Below are 26,565 nucleotides of genomic sequence, written 5' to 3'. Positions count from 1 at the left end.
GAAAATACACTGACGACAAGGATTGCTGATATAATGTCACCAGCCATTGTGCAATTGTTTTTAATATTTTGCCTACAATTTTTAAAGGTTACTATCCCAGCTGGCTGTGCTTTTTTAAGCAAAAAGTATAACCAATGTTATGTTTTGCTGTAAATATCTTACAGATGGCTGGATCTTGGCGTTCACATTGAAACGAGGTTTTGAGCATTCTGGATGTAATCTTTACTTGCTTAATCCATCCTGCCCTTTGGGTCCTAATATTTGGTTCCCACCACATGTGTGTGAAAGATATCACTGTATGAGCCAAGAAGAAAAACATTTTACCTCCATTCTAGTATGTTTTTTTTGTTCACACAGGAAGAAACAACCTTTTCAACATGTGAACTATCGTAACAAGCTTAAATTGTATTGACGATCGGGTCTTGCTGGGATAAGTAATAGGGATATGTTCTGTTGTTCACAGTTGCAAGAGGTTGGTTTCTACGTCCGTTATCATGAGGGTACCATGTGGGAAACATTTCAACTCACTTCCTTTCCGCCCTCCCACTCCCTCACATACAAACAATGTAGAGAACAGAATTTTAGCAACATGAAAAACAGATTAGAATTTTCAGAGAAATGGAAATTCATGGCGCTCAGGTTATGTTGGGTAACACTTACCGCATGTGTCCCTGTATCTCCTGTAGCTTGAATGGGCATTAAATCCCCATCTCTTCATGCAGGTTTGAACCATGTGAGAGATTAGATTGCTGCAAATTGTGATGAACTTGTTAGTCTCGAGTCAGCTGATGATGAGAAGCCACATTGGGCGTTGAATTGATAACTCTGACTGGGTAACAGCAGAGTGGACTTTACCCTGGGCCAAGATATCCTGAATTTCTTCTGATAGTTAACTGGTACAGATGATCCATCCCGACTGACAACATGATCCTGGAATGTTTCAATTCCATTCCCTTAACCGGATCATTTTCTTAACAGGGGCAATGTCCAGTTCAAACTGACTGCTTCATGCAATTGGAGTCAAATGTTGAAAGAACCGTGCAAGATTAACACTTGTTTTTACATTATTGCAAAGAAAACATTAGAAACTAAAATTTGGTACAATTTAACATGTGATGATAAATTGGCCTTTCATGTGGGTGGAACATGCAGTGCAGCATGGGAGCAAACAAAATATATGACAGAGACAACACAATCCCCCAAATACCCATTTATTTGGTACAGGCTATGAGGTTGGAACCTGGCTAGCCATGAATACTCATTTATTCTTCTTTGCTAGTGAAATGTGCCTATGGTATAAATGAGACACTTTCATAATATTAATGTGGATCATTTCTTTTTGTGTGAGCTGTTATTCTAGGTAATGATTCTGTGAATAAATTAAATGTGCATTATCAAAGTCTTTTGCTCTTGTGAAACAATGGAGTTCACTATTGTTTACCACTGTTCTAACTTGCCTTTGCGTTCACACCGGGAATAAAATGAAGAAGGAAATCTATGTTGCATCCTTATCAGCACCTGTGTAGATCGTTTTCCAATTCTTTACAGTTAATCTAAAACCCCCAAAGTGCAAGCAAGACAATTTGAGCCAGTTGCTGGTAAATTTAACGTTTAATTGGCATTGCCACAATTCAGCCAGGAATTGTGATCTTCCCTCACCGAGTGGCGAAACTAAGGAAAACTGAACAGTAAACGAGTGCAAAACAGACGTAAAGCAACCGCAGGTTCCCATGAAGCGAGAACACAACAACAACAAATTACATTTATATAGTGCCTTTCACATCAGAAGAACATCCCAAGGGGCTGGACAGTAAAGGGTTTCCATCCTTTACTACCCAACGGCTTGGGACAAGTTTATGCTTTGACTTTGGGAGGGATGAACACAATCGGTTTCCAATGAGAAAAGTTTAATACATGCAAAAGGATAACTACCAGGAAATTCAAATTCAAAATGAAACTCGTTTTGCTCATATGTTTGCCTGTTAATTGAGCTGAGCTCTGGCAGCGTTTGGGGGAAAATAGCAGCTGCGGCTACTAAGACAGGTATATCCATATTATTATCTCAGCTCCATCTGAGCTAACACAACAGCATTACGAGCAGAATTTTTTGTCACTGTTTTTGGTCCACCGGGGACAAGGCCCAAACTGCCAGAACTCATTTTATCTGTGACAGTCGCTTCCCATCGTGAGCTGTGACCTGCTCTTCGTCTTCTATCTCTTGGCTGTACAGGGACTAAACAGTGCAGATGGGAATGAAATTTCTTTGATCGTAGCTGCGTTCAAGGGCTTGCCTCTGTACTGTATATATATTTTTTTCTGCCCCCTACCCCCCAAAAAAATTGTGAGGGAGTTTTTTTTTCAATCAGAATAATGCATATTCCAATTCCCACCCTCCCACCCTCCCTCCCTCCCTCCCTCCCTCCCTCACCCTCCGATTTTGGAAGGGCATTGAAACAGCACAATGTAAGAGACGCATTATCTTATTCACAAAGAATTTGAATTAATCATGCGTGTTACTAAGCACGTAGATATCAAGGGAAAATATGTCAATAGGAATTAGAGGAAGAATATGGCAAGACCAATCAAATCTCAAATCAGATTGTTTCTATTTAAATTAACTATGCCCTCAGGACGAATAACAATTGCCCTCCAGATTGTATAGTCACCAGATGTAACTGATTTCTGCTTTCATATTCTATACTGAATGCAAACGAATCTCCATTTTGACTAGCATTCTTTCCAAAAGTTAATCCCAATTAAAATTTTACGCAGCGCAGTTTCTTTAGCAGATATGCTTCAAGCTGTGAAGGATATCAATATTTAATAGGATAATTGAGTGAAATGACTTCCTAAGAGCAAAGCAGAAGGTGGGAATACCCTGGACAGTGAGGTTTTGGGGGTTGGTTCACATGCATAGTGTTAGACAGGTTGTCATGGACAATATGAATAAGATAATAATGCACTAGGGGGCATTATATATTTTGCTTTTTTTACTGCCTCATTGACTTTATGTGATGACCATTTGGCTCATGACAAGCAGGACAATGGTGTTCCAGGAGAAAGCAGGCTCCTGCCATACTCACTGAGCGCTGGCAATCTAGTTGTGGTAGTTATCTGTCTACCAGTAAATCCCGTATAGTAAAATCATTCCTGCTGCTGTAAACAGCAACGATTGCTCTGCGGTAACATTTTGAGGTTTCTTAGTTGTGACGAACCCCAGCTACTATCAACATATTCTGCATGGTGTGTATTTTTTAGTTGATAACGTATTGAATTCTGGTCTGTAATCTATACCTTTGTGTACCATTTAATTTTAGTGTAACTCTTGGCAAGGGAGAAAAAAAAGCCCAAATAGTTAAACTGCACAGAAATAGGATTTTCTTTGCATTCTGTCAAAACCATCCTCTGTTAAATAGACACCGATATACTGAAAGATTCTCCCCCAATCCATCCACTCACTATAACAAAGACTTCCCTTCAACTGGCAATTAAATATTAGTCAGCTTAATCACTAATAGGCCAATTCTCCATGGTGAGACTGTCTAGAATATATGTGAAGCAAGGTTGACTTCAGTTTGTTCATCTTAAGTTACCTAAGTAATTACTGTAAAAAGATGTGATGTGGTCTATGAGATTCAAAATGGAAGTCCAGCTAACTGTAGTGAATCCTTACTCTGATCCCATAATTATACTAATATGTGTCCTACTTATGAACAAATATCAAATGCAAGGGTTATTATTATACATCTTATTACTGTACAGTATAGGGTTAGAAGTGCAGCCAGGAAGAGCAGAGGGATTGAGTGAACTTAATTGAGCAAACTTTGCTTTTTTAGCACAAGCTACAAAGTTTGATGAGTAGGTGGCCTGAATACAGTAGATAGCAAAGAAATTACTTTCTCCCAATGGTGCAAAGTGAATAGCTTAACTACAAAACTTGTCAGGTTGTGAGACATTCCTTGTCCTAAAGGATTCAGATAGCTGCTGAACAAAGTGAGCAATGCAGCGCAGCCTTGTCAGTAGGTGATTTAGATACTCCAGTGAATTAGTAAATGCAGAAATCCATCATTTGTTATCAGTTGGACTGCAACCGAAAAAGCCTAGAATGTGATGTTTCAAAAAAGTGGTCGAATTGAGTTGGGACACGCAGCTTCAAATAAAATCAAATAGATTGTACGTAAAAGCCTCACAGCATAGTGGAGCCTTACAATAATGACTAAAAAGTATCAGGGTAAAATGCACTAAACTCTTCGCAAATCCTGAAGATAAAAATACAGTCAGATTAGGGCTGCAGTTAATGTACACATTTGTAATCGATTACTTGTGACCTACAATTTTACTGGTCCAGATACAAAATGCTAGCAATATATTCCAGCTGTTTTCCACTTTGTTGAGTTTGCTTCTTTCTGATTTTAAATTACATCCTTGTTGCATTTTGTAGCAAATTGTATCCTCATTTTGCATTTTGCTGTGTCCAGGGTATAAACATTCAGTTATGCACCAATTAAAATCCTCAATTAGCATTAAATAGCATATGCAAGGGATCAATGAATATTTAACAATCTCCCCCCACACTAGAATAGGGTTGAGACGTGAACCGAACCGGAAAACTACACAAGAGAAAAATGCTGTTATTGGCATGAGGTTTATAGATATAATTCCATAGAAATGTAGGCAGAAGAGCGTGTTGGGAAAATAATATTTAACAGGGTGTTCCCTCAGGTTTACAATTAGTCAATACATTGTGGTTACAGTTGCAAAGGGTAATTCTAAGACAGACATCAGGAAGTTTGTCTTTTCTTTACTCAGAGAGTAATTAACGACTGGAGCGGCCAGGAAGGGTTATTGAGGCTAGCACACTGGGACTCATTTAAAAACAGTTTGATGTTGTGATGTGAGGACGGTCACGTGGGTGTTCAGCAAGGATGAGATCAGTTGGGCCGAAGGGGCCTTCTTCATCTGAACTCAACTTGTCATTTTGCATTGCTGGAAGATGGTGAAAATTACTTTAATAATTTTCCTTCGGGGTCAGACTCTGCCACTGTCAAGCACTCAAGGATGCTACCCCGTATAAAGAGCACTATATAAATGCAAGTTGTCGTTGTTGTTGCTGTTGTTCATTGCTCAGGATTTACTCCTTAACAACTGCAGCACTGTTAACTCTCTGTGGTTTGCTTCATTTGGTGCTTGGTATTTCTTTTACTAGTGTGGACTCATTTTCATGACTTCCTGTCGTTAGCAGTGGCTTACTTACCCGTGAACTCTGCGGACTCGATTTCAATTTATGACTCAAAAGTTGACTTTACAATATTTGTTCTGTTATAAAACTGATCCGAACCCAATGGGATTGGTTAATGATTTAACTTGTAACACAATTGGAGCTTAACACGTTCACTAATATTTTTGTGTTCGTGATCTGTGCTCATCGATGTGAAGGGACACTTTCCCCCATTTGCACCCAATATCCAAGATTTTGTAGGATACGCTATCCCACATGAAATTTGACTGTATGCAAATGCTCTTTAGGCGTAGCTATATAAATGCAAGTTGTTGTTGTTGTTGTTGAGATAGCCCAAGCTAATTTCATGGAACACTTCTTTTATGAATCTACTAATAGATCCTATGGGAGATGTGTGCTACTACAAGGTACAGATAGAAATGATGGGAATAATAAAGCCAGATAGAAAGGAAACCCACTTTTTTGGCTTTGATTTCTCTGTATGTTGTGGCATTCATAGCCAAAATGTCAACACTCAATAGAAGGAGAACAACACTTAGCTGGCTGCCAAACAGAGCAGATTTCATCCCACAAATCTGGAATGGATTTGCACCCAGGTACCTGAGATGAATGAAACATCTTCCATTTCACTCCAACACTCATAGATTCTTGAGTTATTATAACTCTCAAACATCAGACCACTGCAGTTTGTTAGCAGATTATAGACTGAAGCACACGCGGGCTAGTTTTATTTTAGGACTAGGATGTGACCAGGAGTTCAAATAAGTCTGGTATGATCCGAATCGAATTGAGGATTTCTGTGTGTATGTGTGTGTGCACTCTAGCATTTAGCATTGAGGTAAATGGAGCTAGAAAAAGATTAGTATTACTTAACAGAAATAAGGAATATAACAGCTTAGCCATTATATTAGACTGTATGCAAATGCCCTTTAGGCATAACAACCCGTTGAGCAATAATTCTTATATTATAACTCACAAAGCTCCAGACTTGGCAGCTCATTTTGATTCTCAAGGGCATTAGTGGAACCTGGTATCTAGAAAAAAACCTTTTGACTGCAGATTTGAAATAAAAAAAACAGTTGGCTGTGTCAGACATCAAGTGGTATTGCTGTATTAAACTAATCTTAGTGGGTGGCAATTAAAAAGTATATATTTTATTCTCATGCTATAAAATTTCCTCAAGTACTGGGGATTTGCATATAGGCAAAATGGCACCACCTTCTTCTCCGCTTGCCTTGCCGTATCTGAAATTGTTCTGTGTTTCCAAGTATTTCAACAACAACAACAAGATTGCATTTGTATAGCGCCTTTCACGTCGGGAGGACATCCCAAGGCGCTGGACAGTGTACAGCATTTCAGACCCGAGCTGGGGTCAGGGAGGGAGAAGGGAGGGGAAGGGGGATGACCGATGACATGGTTGAAGAGGAGGCAGGACTTGAAGGAGGCTAAGGAGGGGGCGATAACAAGAACAACAGTTAACTTGCACTTATACTGACTCCGAGCTGTAAGCACAGTCGAAGAGGAAGGTTTTCAGGCGGGTCTTGAAAAAGGGGAGGGGGGGCAAGACAGAAGGATTGAGGGAGAGTGTTCCAGAGTTTGGGGGTGTAGTAGCTGAAAGCGCGACCTCTGACAGTGGGGCAGAGTGTGCGAGGGACAAGCAGGAGGCCGGTGCCAGTCGAGCAGAGGCTCCGGGTAGTGAATTGGGGAGTGTTCGGAGAGGCAGGGAGGTGCCAGAGACACTCAATAAACCATTAAGAATCTCACATGCCTCCATTGGTTCCCCTCTGGGACATTTTTTTTCGAGGTTGAAGAGCTCCAGCTTATCTAATCATTTCTCATCATTTATCTTTGCAACACTGGGAGCTAAGCTGTGCTGCTCTTCCCTGTACTGCCTTTGGGGCCTTGTGGTCCCCTTACACACCAAATTGATTAGATTTCAATCTATCTAACTTCACACTTTCTATCATTCACTATTTGAGGTGGAATGGCAAACAGACAGGGATAGGAGCACAATAATCAGCTTTACTAAAGGCAAAAAAAAATGTTTTTTGGAACCTGGCAGTTTTTAGGCTGGTGTTGGATGTTTGTTATGCCTTCATACGGTATTATAACAGTACGTAGCACATCATAATGGAATGTATATTCAAGCACTTTGGTGTGCTGGATAATGTCTTAGCATCAGCTAATGAGTAACGGATTGTGACATTCTACTGGGAAGTGTAACTCAACTGTGGTTTGCCTTCTGTGGAGCAAACTGTACAGCTAATTCAGTCCTCCATGTCAGTCATTTACAGTATCTAAGACCTCACATCTTAAAAACGCCAAAGGAATGCAGTCACATATGTTAGAAAATCTGCAAACAGAAAAGTACCACTTTAGTAATTATTGCCAATTCTGTGAAATTGAAGCCAAATAGTTCCCCCGAACTGGTCACGTAAACTGTGACTCGATGAAGAAATATGCAACATTTGCAATGCGGGCTATTTATAAAATGTTCTAATAAGGTTTGGGTTTTGGATGAGGTGCATTTCAGAATTCATATTAATTCTCTCTGAAACCAAACAAAAGCAAGCTGGTGATGGAGAAATATGGTAATGCAACTCCATTCAGTTTCAAAAGCGGATTGCCACTTTGGGAAAGAACTACAAATTGTATTACTTTGTATAACCAACAGTAAAATTTGGATTGGTTATTTTTATTTCTGCCATGTGTAAATTCATATGTCTGCAAATTATTTTAAGCAACATTTTGGCTTTTCCTTTCCTTCTAAATTACTTGTTTCATTTTTCTCAAATAGAATTCATAAAATACTTTGTTTCCCAAGGGCAATTAGCCGGCTCCATGTGTTTTAAATAACGTATTGATTTTTTCCAAGGAAACCGAGGGGTTTTAATGCAGTTCACATTTGCTGGCTTTTTGATAAGTCTCCAGTGCAGTGTAGCCAAAGCAAACAATTGTTACAGTACAGTATTATTTTGTCACTGTGAGACTCATGTTTACACAGCAGACCAAGATCTTGCATTGTGTATTTAAACTCTTTCATTTTATGCCACAATGAACAGCTCCAGTCTGCGGGGACTGGAGATTAGTTACCTGGAAGTGTTTGTCTATCTTCCAAGGCCACCTCGGTCTCAGATCAAGAGACTTGCAAATCCTGTGTTCGCTGATTCTATTGGAAATCTAGCTGAGGTTAACAGGTGGAACACAAGAGACCTCAGTCTGAAAGCGTTTTTTAAAAATTGTCTTGACATTTAGGAAAATTCTTAAACTGGATTCTAAATTTGGAAGCTGTATTTTTCTAAGAAATTCCTTTTCAAGAAAAACGGCTTCAAGATTAAGCCCTATGTAAATGGATTTAAGGCTAAGAACACGGAAAATTTCAGGCCTCTGGAGTCTTGCACCTATTTAGTATCTTTCAACATTTTTCATCCCCCTTTTGCTTAAGATTTTCTCTTTCAAACATACCCCAAATTCTTGACTCAGTTCTACAAAACTCCTATAATCTTCAATTTATTTAGCATTTTGAGACACACCTTTGACATTTTTTAAAATTCTTTAAGGACAGAGCAACCTTCTTACCTTGCAAAATCTCCTTTTTTACTTTTTTTCATGGCAAGTATAATTTTGTGCCAGAGAGCATGAATGCAAATTAGAAATTAAGGCCGGAACAGACACATATTCACAGGGACTCATTAGAGCAAACTGCATTTGCCTTATTGTGTATTTTTCACCATACATTTGCCATGCTCCACACGATACTTTTGTCTCTGAACAAAATAATGGAAGTGTTACTGCAAAAATAAGCTGCGTTTGCTATTTTTCCACTTTTCTGGTCACAGCAAATGAATGCCATAAATAACAATGGCTGCTAGGGTGTGAGGGAGGGAATTAACGACTGGCGTGCGTGTGTGTGTGTGTCGTGCAGGGGACAATAACACAATGCAAGCCAAATGGAAAGTATATACTGTATGCAAAAGTATGCATGAGCGTAGACGGAGGATGGCTTCAGGCTATGGAGTTATATAATGGATGGAGAGGAAGAAATAAAGGAGGCAACACAGAGCAGACACAGAGAAAATGTTTCAGCCCAGAAGAAGTTTCCCTGGCGACGGGCCAATTGAAAATGCTGCAGGTGATTTTTGCCTTGACAAGCAACACTTTATTGAGCGGGATTGAAGGCAGATCTGAATGGCAAGCCCTTTATGAGCACTGCCCTGCCAATGGTAATTAAGATGATAGCGTGTTCAGCCTCTCCACTGCTGCCTAATTCTACTCAATCGCTGGGAGAGGTTTGTATGCTTTAATCTACCAGGTGTAATGTTATTAAGCAGGTTACAGCTGCATTGATTGAATAGCAAAAAGTTTTATATTTAGCTATTTTTTCCTGAGGTTAGAGAAACAATCACAGGTGGTATTGAGTACACTTTAGGAGAAAAAGTGCTCTCGGCAACCCAAAAGGTTGACACTTCATAAACGTACACCAAGCCTCTGATAGCAACATGGTCTCACACATGTGTTTGACTATAATGAGCATCCAACTGTGATTGCTTCATTCTGGCTCAGTTCTCTCCTTGCCCAGGAGTGACTGGTGGGTTTGGCAGACATGTGAAAAGTAGACTTCGATTTAATGTCTCATCCAAAAGAGAGCACTGGAGTGTCAGTGAATTATCAAGGCTTGAACCCACAACCTTCTGACCCAGAAGCAAGAGTGCTGCCACACTGAGCCAAACTGAAAAAGGGAATTACTGTGCTGTGTTGAAATAGAGGTCTGCACCAGTAATTTTCCCCTGCGAACGGGGTGAGTTCCTGATTTCAATCATGTAATTGTTATCACGTAAGAGACACTTCCTCACAGGACAGTTGGGTAAATACCACAGGACAAATAGTTCTGTGAAAATCACTCCTGTCATTTTAAAGGAGGCATTTCGCTTTGTTTAAGAATTCTGAGTCAGTCCTAACCTCCTTGTATTTGACCACTGCTTTGTTCTGCAGGAGAGGAAACAAGATGATTGAACAGCACTGAATCCCAGTTGTGTCAAAATCCTACAGCTGGACAGCTTGTGAATGGCAGCCCTGAAACATATGGAGTAGCAGGTTTGTTCTGAAGGTCAGAGATGAAAGGGAATCAGGGACATCACTGTAATAATACTATCCTGAAAATCCTAATGCATAGGAAAGACTGACTGTGGCTAATATTTCTGACTCAGATCAGGACCTTGTTCTGACAGGAGAATGAACTGTTGTGTTATGTGGGTTTAAGGATTATAGGCACTGACATTTGCCTGTGGGAAATATGACTTAACAAGTTATTACCTGAATAACGTGACTGGGAGTAAATAGTGTCTGGAGGTGCTTTCCAACATGACTGACTTCCTTTTTTTCTATAATCACTATCAGTTTTCATGGAAAAGTAATGTAACAAGTCATCATCTGAAATCCAAAGGCAGAGATACTTAATCGGGCCAAAGAATATGTTGACATATCTGGATTGATTTAGAAATGATGAACATAAAGCATTTTTTTCCCTAAAAGCCTCTCCTCATACCTTCAAGTTCTTACGTCCCTAAGTCCTTCAAACTCAAATTGTTTCTCTGTTCTGAACCTTCTGCATTGCTTCAATCTCCCCGATTTCCCATTGCGATGTTCCATATGTCACTTCCATTAGCCACCTCTCTGCAGATGGAGCTTTCATCACTTGTCAGCACTTCTGAACTAGATTTCAATCCAAATAGCTAATTTGCTTCTTATTCAATGAGTTTTTATCCTCTTTAAATATGTCGTATGAATTTCGAAATAACAAACAAGTGAATTAAATCCACTGGATAGATCTCACACATTAGTTTTTTCATTTTGTCTGAGAATAATTTGATTAGGTTCATGAAGGATAGCTTAATGTTGTTTCTAAATCCACTTAGAGCACACCTGATGATGTCCATGCTCTTTCTTAGCCGAGCATTGATAATAATGCTGTCATGAAAGATCCCCCACTACAGATGTCCATAAATTTTAGTTCAGTATGTACGTAACTGTAAATTTGCGGATTATCTACTTCCCCTTTACTTCTTCAATACGCAATACAATTCGCATTTATGTAGTACCTTTCACATGGTGAGAACTTCTGTGTATTAATCACAGCTTCTTCTATGGTACACCACAGTTGTACTTTTTGTTTAAAACCTGGAAAATTCCAAACAATTTCCCCTGGCCATTCTTTATTGCCCTCACAGTTGTGTTTTCTTATTCTTACTTTCTATGTGTAGAACCTTGCACTGTGCTATATTGAATTTCACTTGCCAGTCATCAGTCCATGCGCCTCCTATCAAACTCTGTTTGTAAGATCTTTGCTGCCTCAAGTTCCCTCCAACTTGGTGTTTATCTGCAAATGTAACTAGCTTACACTTAGATCTTTAATGTAGAACAGGAAGGATCCCAGTACAGACCCCTGAGGAACCTCACTTAATACCTCCCCTTATTTTTGACGCAACTTCTCGAAAACAACCCTTCACTGCCTTCCGTTCAGTCAGTATTGAATCTTATGTCCACATTTTGCCCTCTATATATGGTGTTGTGAAAATGGAGTTTCCCAGTAATGAAAAAATCTGATATTGTGTCTCACAACTTTAGATTTGATTTTCCAGCCTGTTAAAAATAAATCACATAAATGCTGACTTCAGCACCAGCTCAGACAAAGAGTCTGAAGGATATAAAGTGTATTATTGTGAGCTGGAACTGCTGAGAAAATTAATTGTTACTGTAGAGGGTAATCTTCACAAGAGGTTTACAATTTGAATTTTACATTTGTTGCATAGTAAGTAAGATGAGACTATTGGGGTTAAGATGCAACATTTCACAACAGATTTGACAATGTGGGACATTTTATCTGTTATAAACATCTGTACAAAATTTGAACACTATAGTCTGCATTGCACAGCATATGAAATAACTAGGAGATACAATTCCCAAGCCATTATTTTGGTCCTGTATATGTGGGCAAAACACGCTCACTCTTGAAACTCCTTTAAAACACAAACCAAGGACAATTATGTGTGGAGAAATAAATGTTTCCCTAGCAACCTCTGTGTTACAAGTGTAGAGAGACCTTAACTAGTCATGGTCCCTGTAGAAACAACCAAGACAAAAATGATCAACTCAGCGACTACTCTGCTGCTTAGAATTGGGATAATAAAGTCACCTTGAAATATCTGACTTTATTCCATGGTCAATTTGGTGCTCATACTCCACTTTGGTGAGACTAGCTACTGAATAAGTGCTGAGTACAATAGGATCCTGATGCGGAAAGTCTCTCATTAAAGCAATTTACTACATATGTGATTCACCTTACGTTTATCGAGAGCACTAATCTGGCAATGTAAATCAGGTTTATTTATTTCTGAAATGAGATAATGACAGCTTGGCTGATACATTCAGTAGTCGTCTTGTCTCTGAATCAGAACGTTGTGGGTTCAAGCCCCACGTCGGGACTTTGAGTTCACTGTCTATGCTGGCCCTCCAGTGCAGTGTTGGGAGAAACGCATTGATGGAGGTGTCATCCTTTGGAAGAGATGTTAAACCAAGGTCCTGTCTGCCTGTTAAAGATTCCATAACTCTATTCGAAAGGAGAAGAGACTATCTGCTGGTGTCCTGGCCAACAATCCCCCAGATAAAAATTGATCATTCAGTTTATGACTGTTCAGTTCATTGAGTTTTACTGAAACAAAGTGCTGGTATACAAAATGGCAATTCTAAGGAGAGTGCAGGTGTGGTGAGTGAATTGTTCCTTTTAAACAAACACTGAGGAAAACATTATTTACTAAGAACCGGCTTGAACTCTTAATTGTAAGTCACTACGGACTTTACTTCATACAGTTACTTCACTATAGCAATTGGAATGGGATTAAAAGATGAATGGGAAACCATTGAAATGAAAAGACACTTAGAAGCGGTTGCTCGAGGTTACTCTGCAATCTGCTACCAGGAGTTGATTAGGTGAGTGTCACAACACTTTTTCCATTCAATTTCCTTTCCCCAAGGAGTTGCACTGTTTCAGCACAAAGCGCCATCTAGTGATTCTGGCCAATAAGCAACACATCTGATTCAATCAAGGCAAGCTAGGTCAGTCAACTGATGGCAATCGTGGGGCTCGAGCTTTGGTTTAGGAGTGAGTGAAACATTTAGGGTTCTGGACCACTCGTGGTATCATGATCTTGGATGATTGGATTGTTTGGATGACGCCTTTAACCCCCCAGAAGTGATTATCAGAGAAACCTTCTTTGCCGTGTTCTCTTTAATACACTCTCAGACCCCTGCTATTCTATTATTGCTTGCTATCAGCCTCATCGGCTGAGATATGGTTGTACATGGCATGTGGTCACTGGTGGATTCACATGAGCTAATGGGTCTCGTGATTCTCTTGTCTGTAATATACACAAGCAGGCCTGCTGCTGTCCGAGTGCAGTAAGGGAAGACTTGCCTTCAGTGGCCCCAAAGACCTTGAACTACAGTGCACTGTTGCACATCAGCACAATGTCTCTTTTAAAGAAAATAAACATTCAGAAATTTTGTTGGTTACATTTCTGGCTGCTAATGATTTTTCTCATGGAGTTCCAAGTTAATTGCATTTTTATAAAGTACTTTAACTCCTAAAGTACCGATTAAAGATTTTATATCACAATGTGATCTTGCTACATGGCAGAAATATAGCAGAGCTGCAGTGTTGACGAGAATCACATTTGAACAGTGATAGCAACTTCTGAATCTACAAAAATAAGTGTTGAGCATTGCCTCTGATTTCTTGAAAGGATTAAATTGCTGTTTCTTGCCCCCCTCCTACACCATAAACCTGTCACCACCAAGCGTTGAATTTCTTAATTACACCTAAAAGAAACTATACTAAACTCTTTGGAGAATCCAAAACAGGTTAATCTATAACCAAACTAAAGGTGTATTTTTTTTAGTCATGTATTGAGAAGCAGATTTCTTTTCCATCCAATTTTTTTTCTCTAAAATGACAGTTGGGTCAAACAAACAGAATGTAAAATGCTTACAGGAACTAAGGTCAGGTTGGAGGACTGTTTTGTAATACATTCTGAGGAGAATGGAAACACCTTTATCTTAAATCAGCAATAATATCTCTGCTCTGAAAGGGCTAATTAGAGATGTCCTTTCTTCCAAGAGACAGTGAAGTATGGCAGCGCTCTTAAATGAAAATGAAACATTCCTACCTCACAAGTATTGCCTGTGTGAGTGAGTCCAAAAGGATCTTTCTCACTGTAGTATACTGGAACTCTCTGACTCTGGTAAGATAAGATTATTTTACTGGGTCTCATAGTTCAGGTTCAGACATTCCAATATGAGCCACAAGAGCACACAAGCCACATAAACTGATAGTGATGCAAATACTGTACTTCCATCTTCCATTTCACAATCACATCCAAAATTGCCATATGAATAAAATCAAAGCTATTTGATGACAAGATCCTAATTGTTATATGTTCCAGACTTCCCTGTGATAACATACTGTCATTCTTCAATGCTAAGCCACACACGACAATGTCAATTTTACACAACTCATCATTTGTTTTTAAATTTTGTTTTTCTCCACACATGGAAAGTATCACTTGTGTGGGTGGAGAGTGAGATTACTAATCACACCCACAGAATAGTGGTGGTATTTACAGTGAAAAGAAAGAGAGAGATGTTCTTGAAGATTGCACGTAGAAAAACAGTCTGATGTCTTACAATGTACAACTGCAGGCACTTCCAATGATGTAAAACCCTTTTGAACACCGAATATTCTTTGTATTTTTCAATACTGTTATATTTTCTAACCATAAACGGATATTAAGGTGACTGTGGTATATTTTTACTGCAGGAGTAGCGTAAATTGAATCATAGGAATTAATGGAAACTGTATTGCATTAAACTTAATTTGATACTTGAATAAAGTAAAACCTCATCGGTTGCTATGTTCACTTACAGTAAATCTACTCAAGCGATTTGGGACGTCCTCCTGACATGAAAGGCACTATATCAAATGCAAGGATTGTTATTACTCATTGAGCCCCAAACAGATCTATCTGCCTGCCTGTGCATAAACCAAACGAGGAAATGCTGCTGTGATCCTGAAAGGGTTAATTTCTTGTTTTTTTTTAACCGTATCGAGGCAGACTTGTCTTGAAGACATCCTGCGCTCAGTCCCAAAGATGCTGATTATCTTCAGGTTGGTCATGGAAATGCCAAATATTTATATGAAAGTATATGTACTGAACATAATTGTTCAAAAAATCAATATAATTTATGCACAATTCACTGACAGATGAGGTGCTATCCTTCCGGTTAGGTATTAGAGAAGCAGGATGTGAAACTAGAATTGTTTTATTCATTAGTATATTCTGTTACTCTCTGGTGCTATCATAGGTAAGGTTTCCTGTAAGTAATATCATGTGGAATTTAAACAAATACCAGGGATCAATGAAGTGTTGTAATGATAAAAGGCTGATAAGACTCATGCATTCCACTCTGTGATATAGCCATAAACTGCACCAGGGGTGAATGAGGTAGATTTCTCTTTCCAGCTAATTAACACAGCTGTTTCGTAGTAAATAAGGTGAACCTTGCCCCTTGGGTGTGCAGAAAATCAACTGATGGCAGGATAATGCCTGCTACAGATGTGCTGTGAATGCACAAATAAACCCTGTCAGGAATCTGGAAGGTCCTTGAATAGCACAGAGAGCTTTAGACAGAACTAAACACGACTGATCCACTTAGTAACTTTCCCCCCACCATCACCACCACCTCACACAGCTCACACAGCTCATTCACCAATTAGCCCTGGAAGGTACCAATCACGGAAATCTGGAGTGCTTTAGATGGGAATAGCATTGCTCCGCCTCTGCTTCTAGGAAACACCCAGCCTGAAGCTTTCACACTGGGTGCAAGTAGAGTACAGTGCATAATCCAGGCGTGTTTCAACAGATGGTTGGAGCTGGCCTAATTCAGTCATCGCAGTTGAATGAGGTTGAGAGGAGAAGCTATTGAGAGCCCCTTTTGGAGCTGTGTGGTCTCAGAGTTTGCTTGGCATTGTTAAGCGGACTCTTTTTGAGCAGCCTCTTGTCCCAGAAATGAGAGGAGACTGACTGATAAAGGTACTGTGTGTGTGTGTGTGTGTGTGAGAGAGAGCTGCTGCTTTGCTGCTGCTGTTTCATTCTATACTTCTGCTTGCCAGGTTCAAACACCCACTATGTTACCATGCTGATTGCAGTCAGCTTGTCTTGTGCTGAAGGTAAGACTTTTATCCAAGCTGTTTCATGTGGTGGAAAGGTTCATTTTGTCAATAACGTGTCAACTTTATGGCTGTAAAATCTTGAGCAGTGTTACATCTGTCGGTGTGCTTTTTCAATACTGTTTTCATCACTGCTTTACCTAGTAATGTAGTGACAGTAATCTGGAAATTCAACCCGTGAAGCACAGTAACCAGTAGGAATGAACCCAACTAAGGAAGTAGAGAGTTATATATACATATATATACATATAATGTATTTCCTGTATTTGACTTGTACATCATTTCTTCATTTTCCCTGCCAGAGAATTGTTAATTTACAGATTTCCTATGTGTGTGGTTACCTGTTAGAACTGCGGTTACACAGAAACTTCAATTCTCAGTTTTGCTGAGGGAGAAAGAGAGACTTTGACTCAGTTTGCCTTTATTTTTTGCTATTTATAAGCTGCGACTATTTCATTGCTTGCAATGTGCACTAAGGAGGAACTCAGTTGATCAGCTTTGTGATATTAAATGGAATCAATCCAGGAAAGCTAATCTTTCCAACTTGCTCAGAACCTGTACTCTTAGTAAGCTATATGAGAGTGTGTTCATTGACAGTGCCATATCCATGCAAACCTACATAGTGTTTGTTATCTGGTTGATGGGATGATTTCACTTCCAGATATTAAAAGGGACCATATTTGTTTGATTCATTTTTGAAAACCTTTGCATTTTAAATTCGCAACACATAACACTTCTGTTTGCATTTTGGATTTTTAAATTAGAATTTTTTATAAAATGATCTTTTTGCAATGTCATCTGTTTGGAAGCGCGGTTGAAAATGATTACATTTTAAGTTGGTTGACTGTTGATTTAAATACGATTTTTTTCCCTCTCCTTTACTTTACCCTAAAATCCTTGCCTCTTGCCTTTTTTATGCAAATGTCTGCATTTTGTTCGGACCATGTGATTGAGCTCAGACATTTAATACAAATAGTGCACTTTGTCATTTTGTGTGAGAAAAAAATAGGGTTCAGTGAACACATGGCACACTAATAGGCATTTCTACGGCAAAGGGCATCAATTACGTTTTCTTATAATTGGCTTTCAGACCATCAACAAACATATTGGTGCATTGGGCAGTTAGACAATTCTTATAAATCGAAACGTTCAGATTTTAAGAGTTTTATTTCTCAGGATTTAAGAGTTTTAAAGCCGTCTAGCACGTCCTCCTGAAGTGAAAGGCGCTTTATAAATGGAATCTTGTTGTTGTTGTTGTAATCTTGTTGTTGTTGTAAATTAAAAATGCCAGCAATATGGAGAGAATGTTCAAGCGAAAAGATTAGGACATGAACTCACTTTCATTATTTATTTGTCCTGCTTGAACGATTAATGTGGAAATTTTATGAATTGTAAATTTCATGGATTTAAAAACCAGAATCAAAGCAGAAATAATCTCATAAAAACCTACATTCTGTTCTTTTCATACCCTGTAACTACAAGGTTGCACTTGTGTCTTCAATGCTTACGTCCCAATGTGTAGATTGTCGTGTCTCAGAGAATGACTGGGAATTGTACTGGGATTTGGTCTGGTTTTATTTAATAGCTATCCTACCATTGTGTGCCAGCCATGACTGAATCCAATCTGAAAGGTGCAGGAATAAGCTCAGTTAGAAACACTGGACTTGTTTTTGAGCAGTACATCAGGGTGCACACACAGGCATATGAACGCTTTCACCTGGAATATTTTGGCTTGATATAATTTCTTTTGTCTGTTTCGTCCTTGGGTTTGACAAAGCGTCTGCAGGCACAGTCTGTGCCTGACATTTGCACCCACAATGTGAGCGCATCCATTGGGATGTACTTTGGACCTATCTAAATAATGAAAGGGGATGAATTTTCCCCAGTGTGTTGAGCAAGGCGCTTTGCACGGGGAGATTAGAGTCAGGTGAAGACTAGTAATGTGTGCGACTCGGGGGAAGCGTCTCGATTTCAAATGATTTTTTGATAACAAAGTGTTCCTGTCCACATTGAAGCGGAAACGTATCAACTGGCCAGGTTGAATCACAATGAAGCAGTTGCTTCTTGAACATGTATCAGAGAACTGACCCTTACCTGCTGTAGCGGCCAGGGAGAAGGGGCTGCCCCATATCTCTTGTGCATGTCACATTGACGGCTGGAGCTATGGTCTGACCGAACACAGAATTGATTTAAATATTAATGAGGCAATTTGAATAGTGCATGATTCGCACAAAGCCAAAATTGGAATTCTGTGCACGTCGAGAATCGACATTTATATCCCCAAATGCGTGTCTGCGAATAAATAGAAAATTGAGCCCATTGAGTTAATACAAGGCGTTGCTCTCGCAGTGGTGATACCTGTTTTGATTTCTGATTCCGAATATTTTTTTTTACTTTGCATATTTCACTTTCCGAATTTTTCGCTGCTCAACCTGTGCGCGGTTGAGAATTTTGTCCCTTTTTGTTGGTAATTTCTGTTCGGCTTCAGTCGGGCCACTGGAGGGCGTTCTGTTGTGGTGGTGCATCACTTGAGCTGGAGGACGAGCGAAAGCAGCAGCTGTGAGGGTGGGACACAAAAGGAAAAGTATTTTCTCTGAAGTATGACTCATAGAAACTTTGTCATTGTGAAACACAAATGATTGCTTTCAGCAGTGCAAGTCCGTACTGATCGGGAGTATTGATTATATTTGCGCAGACACTGTATGATGTCTGGATCTTCTTAGGCTTGATGTGTTCTTAACAATAGACCAGGAAGAAAGTGGCATCGATTCGCTTCTCTTTCACACCTTCTACCTCACACTGGACCATCTGAACACAAATGCTTCTACATGTAAAAAGGTACATGATTCTTACCCTCCTTGAACTCGTGGCGAATGAACACATTTCTCTCCTGCCACTCAACTTCTGCCAGGTCCCAATTACATGGCTTCCACCAGACTGCTGGGTGGTAAAATGGTTTTCCACTTTTCCCCACAAGGTGCTGGATGTGGTTCCCTCCACGTACGAGACGACGGAGACTTAGATGTGAAACTCCATTGTCTTTACTAGATTGTTTGCATGTTGAGATTAGTAAACGTTCCTGGGATAGTCTAGTGACTGTCCTAAAGCCACTTGTGGTAGTCGCTACACGCCAAACATCTGGCTTCGGACTCCTTTCGTGTGTTGCAACTATTCAAGTCAGCATTTCCACAGACAGAGCGTCACTCTACCCATCTGGAATGTACTGGACTGATAGGTCATGTCACAAAGTATCACAAAGAATCCAAATTGATCTGCATTCCTTATATGAAATACGAAACATGTACATTTAACCTGCTCTTCAGTTTTCTTGTGAAAGTGATCAGCGTTATGAATGGCCTTGAACATCCTGCATGAAAACTGAAATTAGAGACTGGATTTTGTTTGTAGACTATAATACTAATCGGTATTCCAACCACCACTGGAACACAGTGCATCTGTTCATCATAAACTCCTTCTAACCCACCAGGAAACTGCCCTATTGACTACTCTAAACCTCACGTGCAAGTATAGAGACTCTGTCTGGCTGCTCTTCACTGATGCTTTCAAATGACCTGACATGACCTATCAGATAACGCTGTTAATCCTTTATGCCTGGCAGATATATGCAACATTAACACATCAGGAGGATTATCAGGGCAGTGATCGCGAGAGTCGATACAGCTGAAAGGAACTGACATGAAGGAAAGCCTTGTGGCTTTCGGATTCGTCATCACCCTAACATGTGCAATTCTCACAGTCAGCAAGGAATTGCTACATTTCCTCTAGTCCATCCATTCATCCATCTGAGCTTGATGATAAGACTGTCTGTTGCGGTAACTTGTTTTACAGTTAAAATCGACGGTCTGTTTCTAAAGATGGAAACAAACTTTTGAGAGCAGTTTTAATATGACCCAACGCAAATGTTGAGAAGAGTTTCCTGCTTCGGATAAGCTCTTGATCCACTTTTAAATTGCCTGTTAATGCAGCTATCTCAAACCTATTGAAATCTGGAGTCCAATATAGCGAGAACATGCTGTAGATACTGGTGAATCAAATTTGGGGAGGGGTCACTGTTGTTTTTCAAAACTTGTTTCAACACACAATTTTTATCAGTGAAGCAAAATGTGGAGTCAAGTCCTGAGGGAAAAATATAATCTCTTCTCTCTCCCCACCCACAGCCTCCCCCCCCCCACCCACAAGGAAAATAGTTATTGTGCTCAGTTAACCCATTAACCCTATTCGCTTCATCTTGTAAATTGTCGGGCCTGGATTAAAATCTTGATAAAATGTTTGTCTTTTAAAACCTACCAAAATTCCTATTGTATGCACTCACTCTTTGCGTGCAATAAAACAGCCTTCTGAGTTAATCTATCATTGCCCCAGTGTCTGAACTGTAAAGCTCAATGTTTCTCACATTTTAATGGTCCAATTTTCTTGTCACAGTGGCTTCTTACAATCTTGAGTGTGAACACCCTGGATAAAAATTCCAACACAGTGAATGCTGACTGTTTGGGATGGGAAAAGGGGGGAAGGGAATCTGAGCCTCTAACTTGAACTCAGTTCCCTGAAATTAAAGGGATGGGGTCACCACAGCAAAACCTTGCAAGGCACAGATAGAACCAAGTTAGTTCACGCAGGCAAACGAGATACCTTGCAGCATTGATCGCATCTAGTACACAAAGAAAAACGTTGTAGAATCAATATAAAAACATTCCTGCAACAAAAGTGGCATTGACAGCAGCCGTAATGATCAGCAGTTTCCAAACCATGGCAGAGAAGCAGGTGGATGTTGAGGCAGTGTCTGTTTCTCACTGGTCTAGGAACTGAGCGTGTCTAAAATCTCTCTGACAAACTGATGTGGCCCCTCTGATTTTTTTTGCTAAGGTAACATGTCACAGAGCGTCACTAATGGAGGTTTGCTATGGAGATCGGCTGTGTGACTTACTGATGCAAATAACGCACTTGATATTGTCTCCGACTCTTAATGTTTTGAAAAGCTGCTGGTCAGGTGTTGTACGTCAGCGTGGAGTAAAATATTCTCCACAGCAACTCCTTCCCATTGTTTTTAACGTTCAAGACGTTGGGATAATAATGTGGTCCCCAACTAAAACCTTCTGCAGAGTTAACGCTAAGTAGAATAAAGGACCTACACAGTGCTGGAAACACACAGGAGATCAGTCAGCATCTGAAAGAGGGCGATCAATTTAGCTTCCAGCAATGGCTTCTTTTTAATCTGTAGCTTGAAAGGAAAAGTGAGTGGCTTGTTTATCATTAGAAACTGATAAAATCACACCTAATAATCTGAGCAGCAAGTGTCGTTGTAAACAGGAAGTCTTGCTATCAGATCAATTGCTATGAAACAGACATGGATTTCCTCTTCACCGCTTTGCTTTCTCTGCACGTTTCAGTTGCTGTGTTAACTACTGTATGTGTAGTGCATGACTTAACCCAATGACCCACTGTCGTTTTACTGAATCCATTTTATTTTGATGTGGGGTTGGGGGAGAGAGCAATTTTTTGGGTTCATCAATGAGATAGATATCTGTTCAGGGTACTGTCTCACAAGTAAGCGCTTTGGGACGTCCTCCCAATGTAAATTTATACTGTCATTTGTATTGTAAGGACTGATAACGGATGCAAGTCACCTTGAAGCTGAAGAAAAGACTCATTTGAGTTTTCAGGAAATTCTGACTGTTTTCCTACGGAATAACTTTTGTGGTTAATGAAGAGAGATGTGGCACCTCAGAATATTGATCCTACAGGGTTTTGTTATGCCGGTCATGCATGCAATTAGTTGCTGAAACATAGCACACACACCGCCAGGCTCAGTCTGTCTTTTGTGTGTTTCTTTAAGAAGGCGATCGCTGGGATTTGAAAGACGGCTCCAATGCTTGAGAGCAGGTGCATTTCATTCAAGTACAAGTCTGTGTGAATTTCCCCGTTCGGTGTTTGTGGCTGTAAATTATTCAGGTGGGATGTTGTGATGGTTCAGTCAACCTGCCTGCAGTGGTTTGAATTGATTATATTAATATTTATGTGTAGGAGTTCAGCAGTAAATCAAACTTTAGAGTAAGATGTGCCACCAACCTGACTCAGTAGATTGCACTCTCGCCTGCGATGCCAAACTCATTGGTTCTAACCGATATTGAGAGTGCGATGTCTTATATAGTTTACAGCAGTGCAGCTGAGGATGAGAGCATCTGTCACTGACACTAAACCCAGCCCTTTCTCGCAGGATGTGACAGTCTATTGTTACAAATAATAAATAAACTTTGCATTTGATACGTCAGGAGAAAGTGCTTCACAGGATTTATTGTAAAGGGAAGTGACTGTCTATTCTGTAGCTGAACCCAGCAGCCAATTTGCACACCACAACAACTTGCATTTATATATAGCCCTTCACTCTGAACAGCACAGACAGCAATGTCCCACGAATAGCCATGAATGGTCAGTTTTATTTGGAGGATTGTTGGTCAGATTACCGTGATAAACTCCCTTCTTTTTTCAAGTCGTGCCATGGGACCGTTAATGTCCACCTCAACAAGCAGACAGATCTGCAGTTCAAAGTCTCATCTAATGGAGAGACTTTGGCAATGACAGCCTTCCCCCAGGCTCGGTATTGGGAGTGTCAGCCCAGATGATACGAGTTCAAACTCTTGATGTGGGGCTTGAACCCATGAACTTCTAACTCCGAGGCCAGAGTGCGACCAAATGAGCCGGGTTGGTACCTTGTTGGGAAGTGGGTTGGAACAAATATGCTTATTTGCCCTGGTGGTGAGCAGGCATCCCAATCGTAGGCATTTGAATAGCGTGTGTTTGTGTGTGGGGGTGTGTGTACCTGTGTGTTTTTCCTCAGTGCTGATTGCTCACTGGAATCCCTTCCTTGTTGATTGAGTAAGGACTCCTCCGACCTCACACAGGTATTGAAAACATGTCTGGAATCTAGAAAGTGAAATTCTCCCTAAGCTTCTGCTTGTGGGGAGGGAGGGAGGGAGGGAAGCAATGCTCCTACTATCTACAAGTAAAAGTGTCACTTCTAGATTTATGTTCACACAAGAATGCTTCTGGCACGGGTCTTTTCTCTTTAAAGCATCTGTTGAGAGTAAATGTAATCCCTTTAGATTTCATTGTACGCGTCTGGAAATGCGCTAGTGCCTCACCATCGACAGCAATAGGTAGGATGAGAGTGGAATAAATCCTGCAGAATCGCTTCTCAAAGGCTCGTAACAATGCGGAACCCAAACCAAATCATACTTGCTCAAACTCAAAACTCACTCGGTATTCGGCAATGCTCAGAAGGTCACGAAAAGACTCTTTCGGCAAATTTCCGTGCATTGTTATCAATGATTCTCTAGTGACAAAACGCAGCATTTTAAGCTGTGGGATGTATATGAAGACTGCAAAGCATGAGCTGACCTCTTATCCATTTATCTCATTCATTAACAATTCTTTTTTTTAATGGGTGGGGGTAGGGGGAGCGTGTGATGCATTATTAATTTCCAATCTGAAACCTTCAGGACTGCCAATTGGCGTTCAAGTTATTGATGGAACTAAATAAGCCGTGTGCCTTCCCCTCTGCAAACCGAGGGCCTTTCTCAACAAACCACTACTGTAAGCAGCCAATGCCTTGCGTGAATGAATATTCATGACGAATAAAGTAAGGCGACTCTGGTAAATACTGTCTATATTCTACAATCTCAGTGGCATTATGAACGTCTCCTTGGTTTTCTAAAAAAACACACACACACAGAGAAGGAGAGAGACAGACGAAAAGCGCTTTCCTGACCGCCCCCGGCTTGTGTTCATTCACTGTCGCCTTGCCCTAAGCCACTCTGAACCAGCGGCAGTCACGTTGGTTAGTATTCCAGCAGGGTGTACTGATTTTGCCAATGGGCGCATAATAAACTGACACACTTGTGGCATTGAAATCCCTTGTCACCCCCAGTGTGAGGGATGATGGGTGTATTTGTTTCTGTGTTTAAAAGAGGAGAGTTAAAGGCACATTGACCTGTATTGTGATCCTGTTTATGACCTTGTTAACCTCTGGTAATTGTCTGTCGACTGGTGTCCTGGGAACCGTGGGTTTGTTTTCTCAAAGGTGGCAAAGCTTTAGAAATGTGCAACCAGTGTTTATTGTACGAGTTGCATGTTATTTAATAGAAATTAGCTAATGGGCCATGGGGGGTTTGTGACTGGGGCAAGATGTAAACTGGTGCCATACTTTGCACTCCCATTCCACACACGTACGTTTACACACATGCAAACATACTCGTTCGTATACTTTCACTGATCATTCTTTTCCAGAAAAGAAACACAATGAATTTTTACTGAACACCCACATTTCCCTTTTCATTAGAAATCAGTGCTATGGAAATGGACTCTTTCCCTGCAGATTTATGGGTTGTATCTTATAAACCTGTTAAAAAAAATTAAGAAGACAAGCTCCGTAATGAATATTTGAGGAGTCAAAATATAATTTAGGGTTAGGGCTGGTGTTAACTGGATGTGTCACCATGATGGAATTACAGATCAGCTTGCTATCTCTCTCTCTCTTCCTCTTCTCTCCCCCCTCCCACCCCCTCTCTCTTTCTCTCTCTCTTATCAGAAGCAGTTGTCTCCCTCTCTCCTCGGGGTTTCAAATGCTGAGGCCAAAATGCAGCCACAGTTGAGATTTGCTGCATTTGTGTTTTTGTGTTTACACACTTTAACTGTGATCAAATTTATAGCCACAACAAATTATTTTTTATAGTGCATTTGAAGTTGGTAGGAACGTCTCAAGGCTGGACAGTTAAGGGTTTGCACCCGAGCTGGGGGTTGGAATCAGAACTTCAAACTCCGCCACTGTCAAGCGCTCCGAGATGCTATCCCACGTGAAGGGACGCTATATAAATGCAAGTTGTTGTTGTTAATCTGGCCTGTGGCAGCACAATGTCACAGTGTAGTTCTTTACAAAATTACTCTAAAGTTCCCAAATGTTTGCTTTTAGTTTCAAACACCAAGGACTACAGCCAATTTTTTGTCATAATGATTTAGAGGGTAACAACACATCATTTCTGAAACCCCAGATTGCAACGGATCCTAATGTGAATGAGCTGCCTCTAAAAGAAAGATGTTAATTTCTGTGGCTGATTCGAGGAGATTTCTCCCAAATGCCTGTAATCTTTATAATAAGAGTACGGTTGGCACACTCCATCGATCTGTTTTTACAATGGACCAACTCTGTGGAGTGCAAGCTGCCAGTTCTGCCATTAACACCCAACAACAGTTAAAATTTACAGATGTAGGGAAGTATTGCCGCCGTGTAACTGTATGTGAGAGCTGATCACTGAGCACGGTAGTCAGACTAACCCTGTCAGACTCCATTAACGTATTGCACACTGAGAAGTTTTTTTTCTGCACATTAGAGGTAAGGTAAGATAATCCCAACAGACAGCCCTATTTCCATCTACTTTATTTCCATTGCAGTAAAAGGAAAATGTGACTGAAAATGATGGGATTGCACATGGTGACAATCAATACAATTTTACTTAATCTTCTCCATCTGAAAGATTTGCTGCCCAGATAATTGAATCTCAACTGTCTGCTGAAAAGATCAGCTCTCGCTTGTAATGGAGAGACACAGTTCTTTTCTCTAGCGAGGACTAAAGCAAGCTGGGTTTTACTCCACAATAATCATTGCTACCTTTCATATTAAAGTATTCATTTGCTTTAAAAAGCCTGCTTTTAGTTTTGATTTTCGACTATTTTAACAATTTATTTTCTAGAAAGGGTGGAAAGTACATTTACTTTTGCACAGGAGCTCCAGACTTTGATTAACATAACTTCAGAATCTTGTAGAAATATCTTTATGGTTTTATGATGTTTACAACCCTTTCTATGCAATATTGTAGCATTGGGAATTTCTACTGTAGTTTTGAAATTGGTCGTAAAATTTGAAAATCTGAACAGTAAAACACACATGGATTTTGTAATATTGTTAAGCAACTGCAGTATTCTAAAGGAGATCTATCATTTTGTATAGAACTATAATTTTGAGGTCAGTCCA

The 26,565-nt window shown here is 40.1% G+C and overlaps 1 protein-coding gene across 5 annotated transcripts in view; it reads left to right on the top strand.

Annotated features, from left to right (window-relative positions):
- The first annotated feature begins 10,313 nt into the window (after positions 1-10,313).
- The window catches only part of LOC103190585 (extracellular sulfatase Sulf-2), a 115,014-nt gene continuing 98,762 nt past the window's right edge, over positions 10,314-26,565 (top strand). For 3 of the 5 annotated variants that reach the window (XM_007911459.2, XM_007911450.2, XM_007911425.2), the window contains exon 1: positions 16,102-16,383. The gene's annotated coding sequence lies outside the window, so the exon portion shown is untranslated. Of the gene's footprint in view, positions 10,334-16,101; positions 16,384-16,463; positions 16,521-26,565 lie in introns of those variants that run through there. The other 2 variants (XM_007911439.2, XM_007911433.2) reach the window with 2 other exon arrangements.

The sequence above is a fragment of the Callorhinchus milii genome, unplaced genomic scaffold (assembly GCF_018977255.1).
Source record: "Callorhinchus milii isolate IMCB2004 unplaced genomic scaffold, IMCB_Cmil_1.0 Scaffold18, whole genome shotgun sequence".
NCBI classification, from domain to species: Eukaryota; Metazoa; Chordata; class Chondrichthyes; order Chimaeriformes; family Callorhinchidae; genus Callorhinchus; species Callorhinchus milii.
Note: the sequence above shows the minus strand (reverse complement) of the source record. Positions and strands in the feature narration are given on the sequence as shown.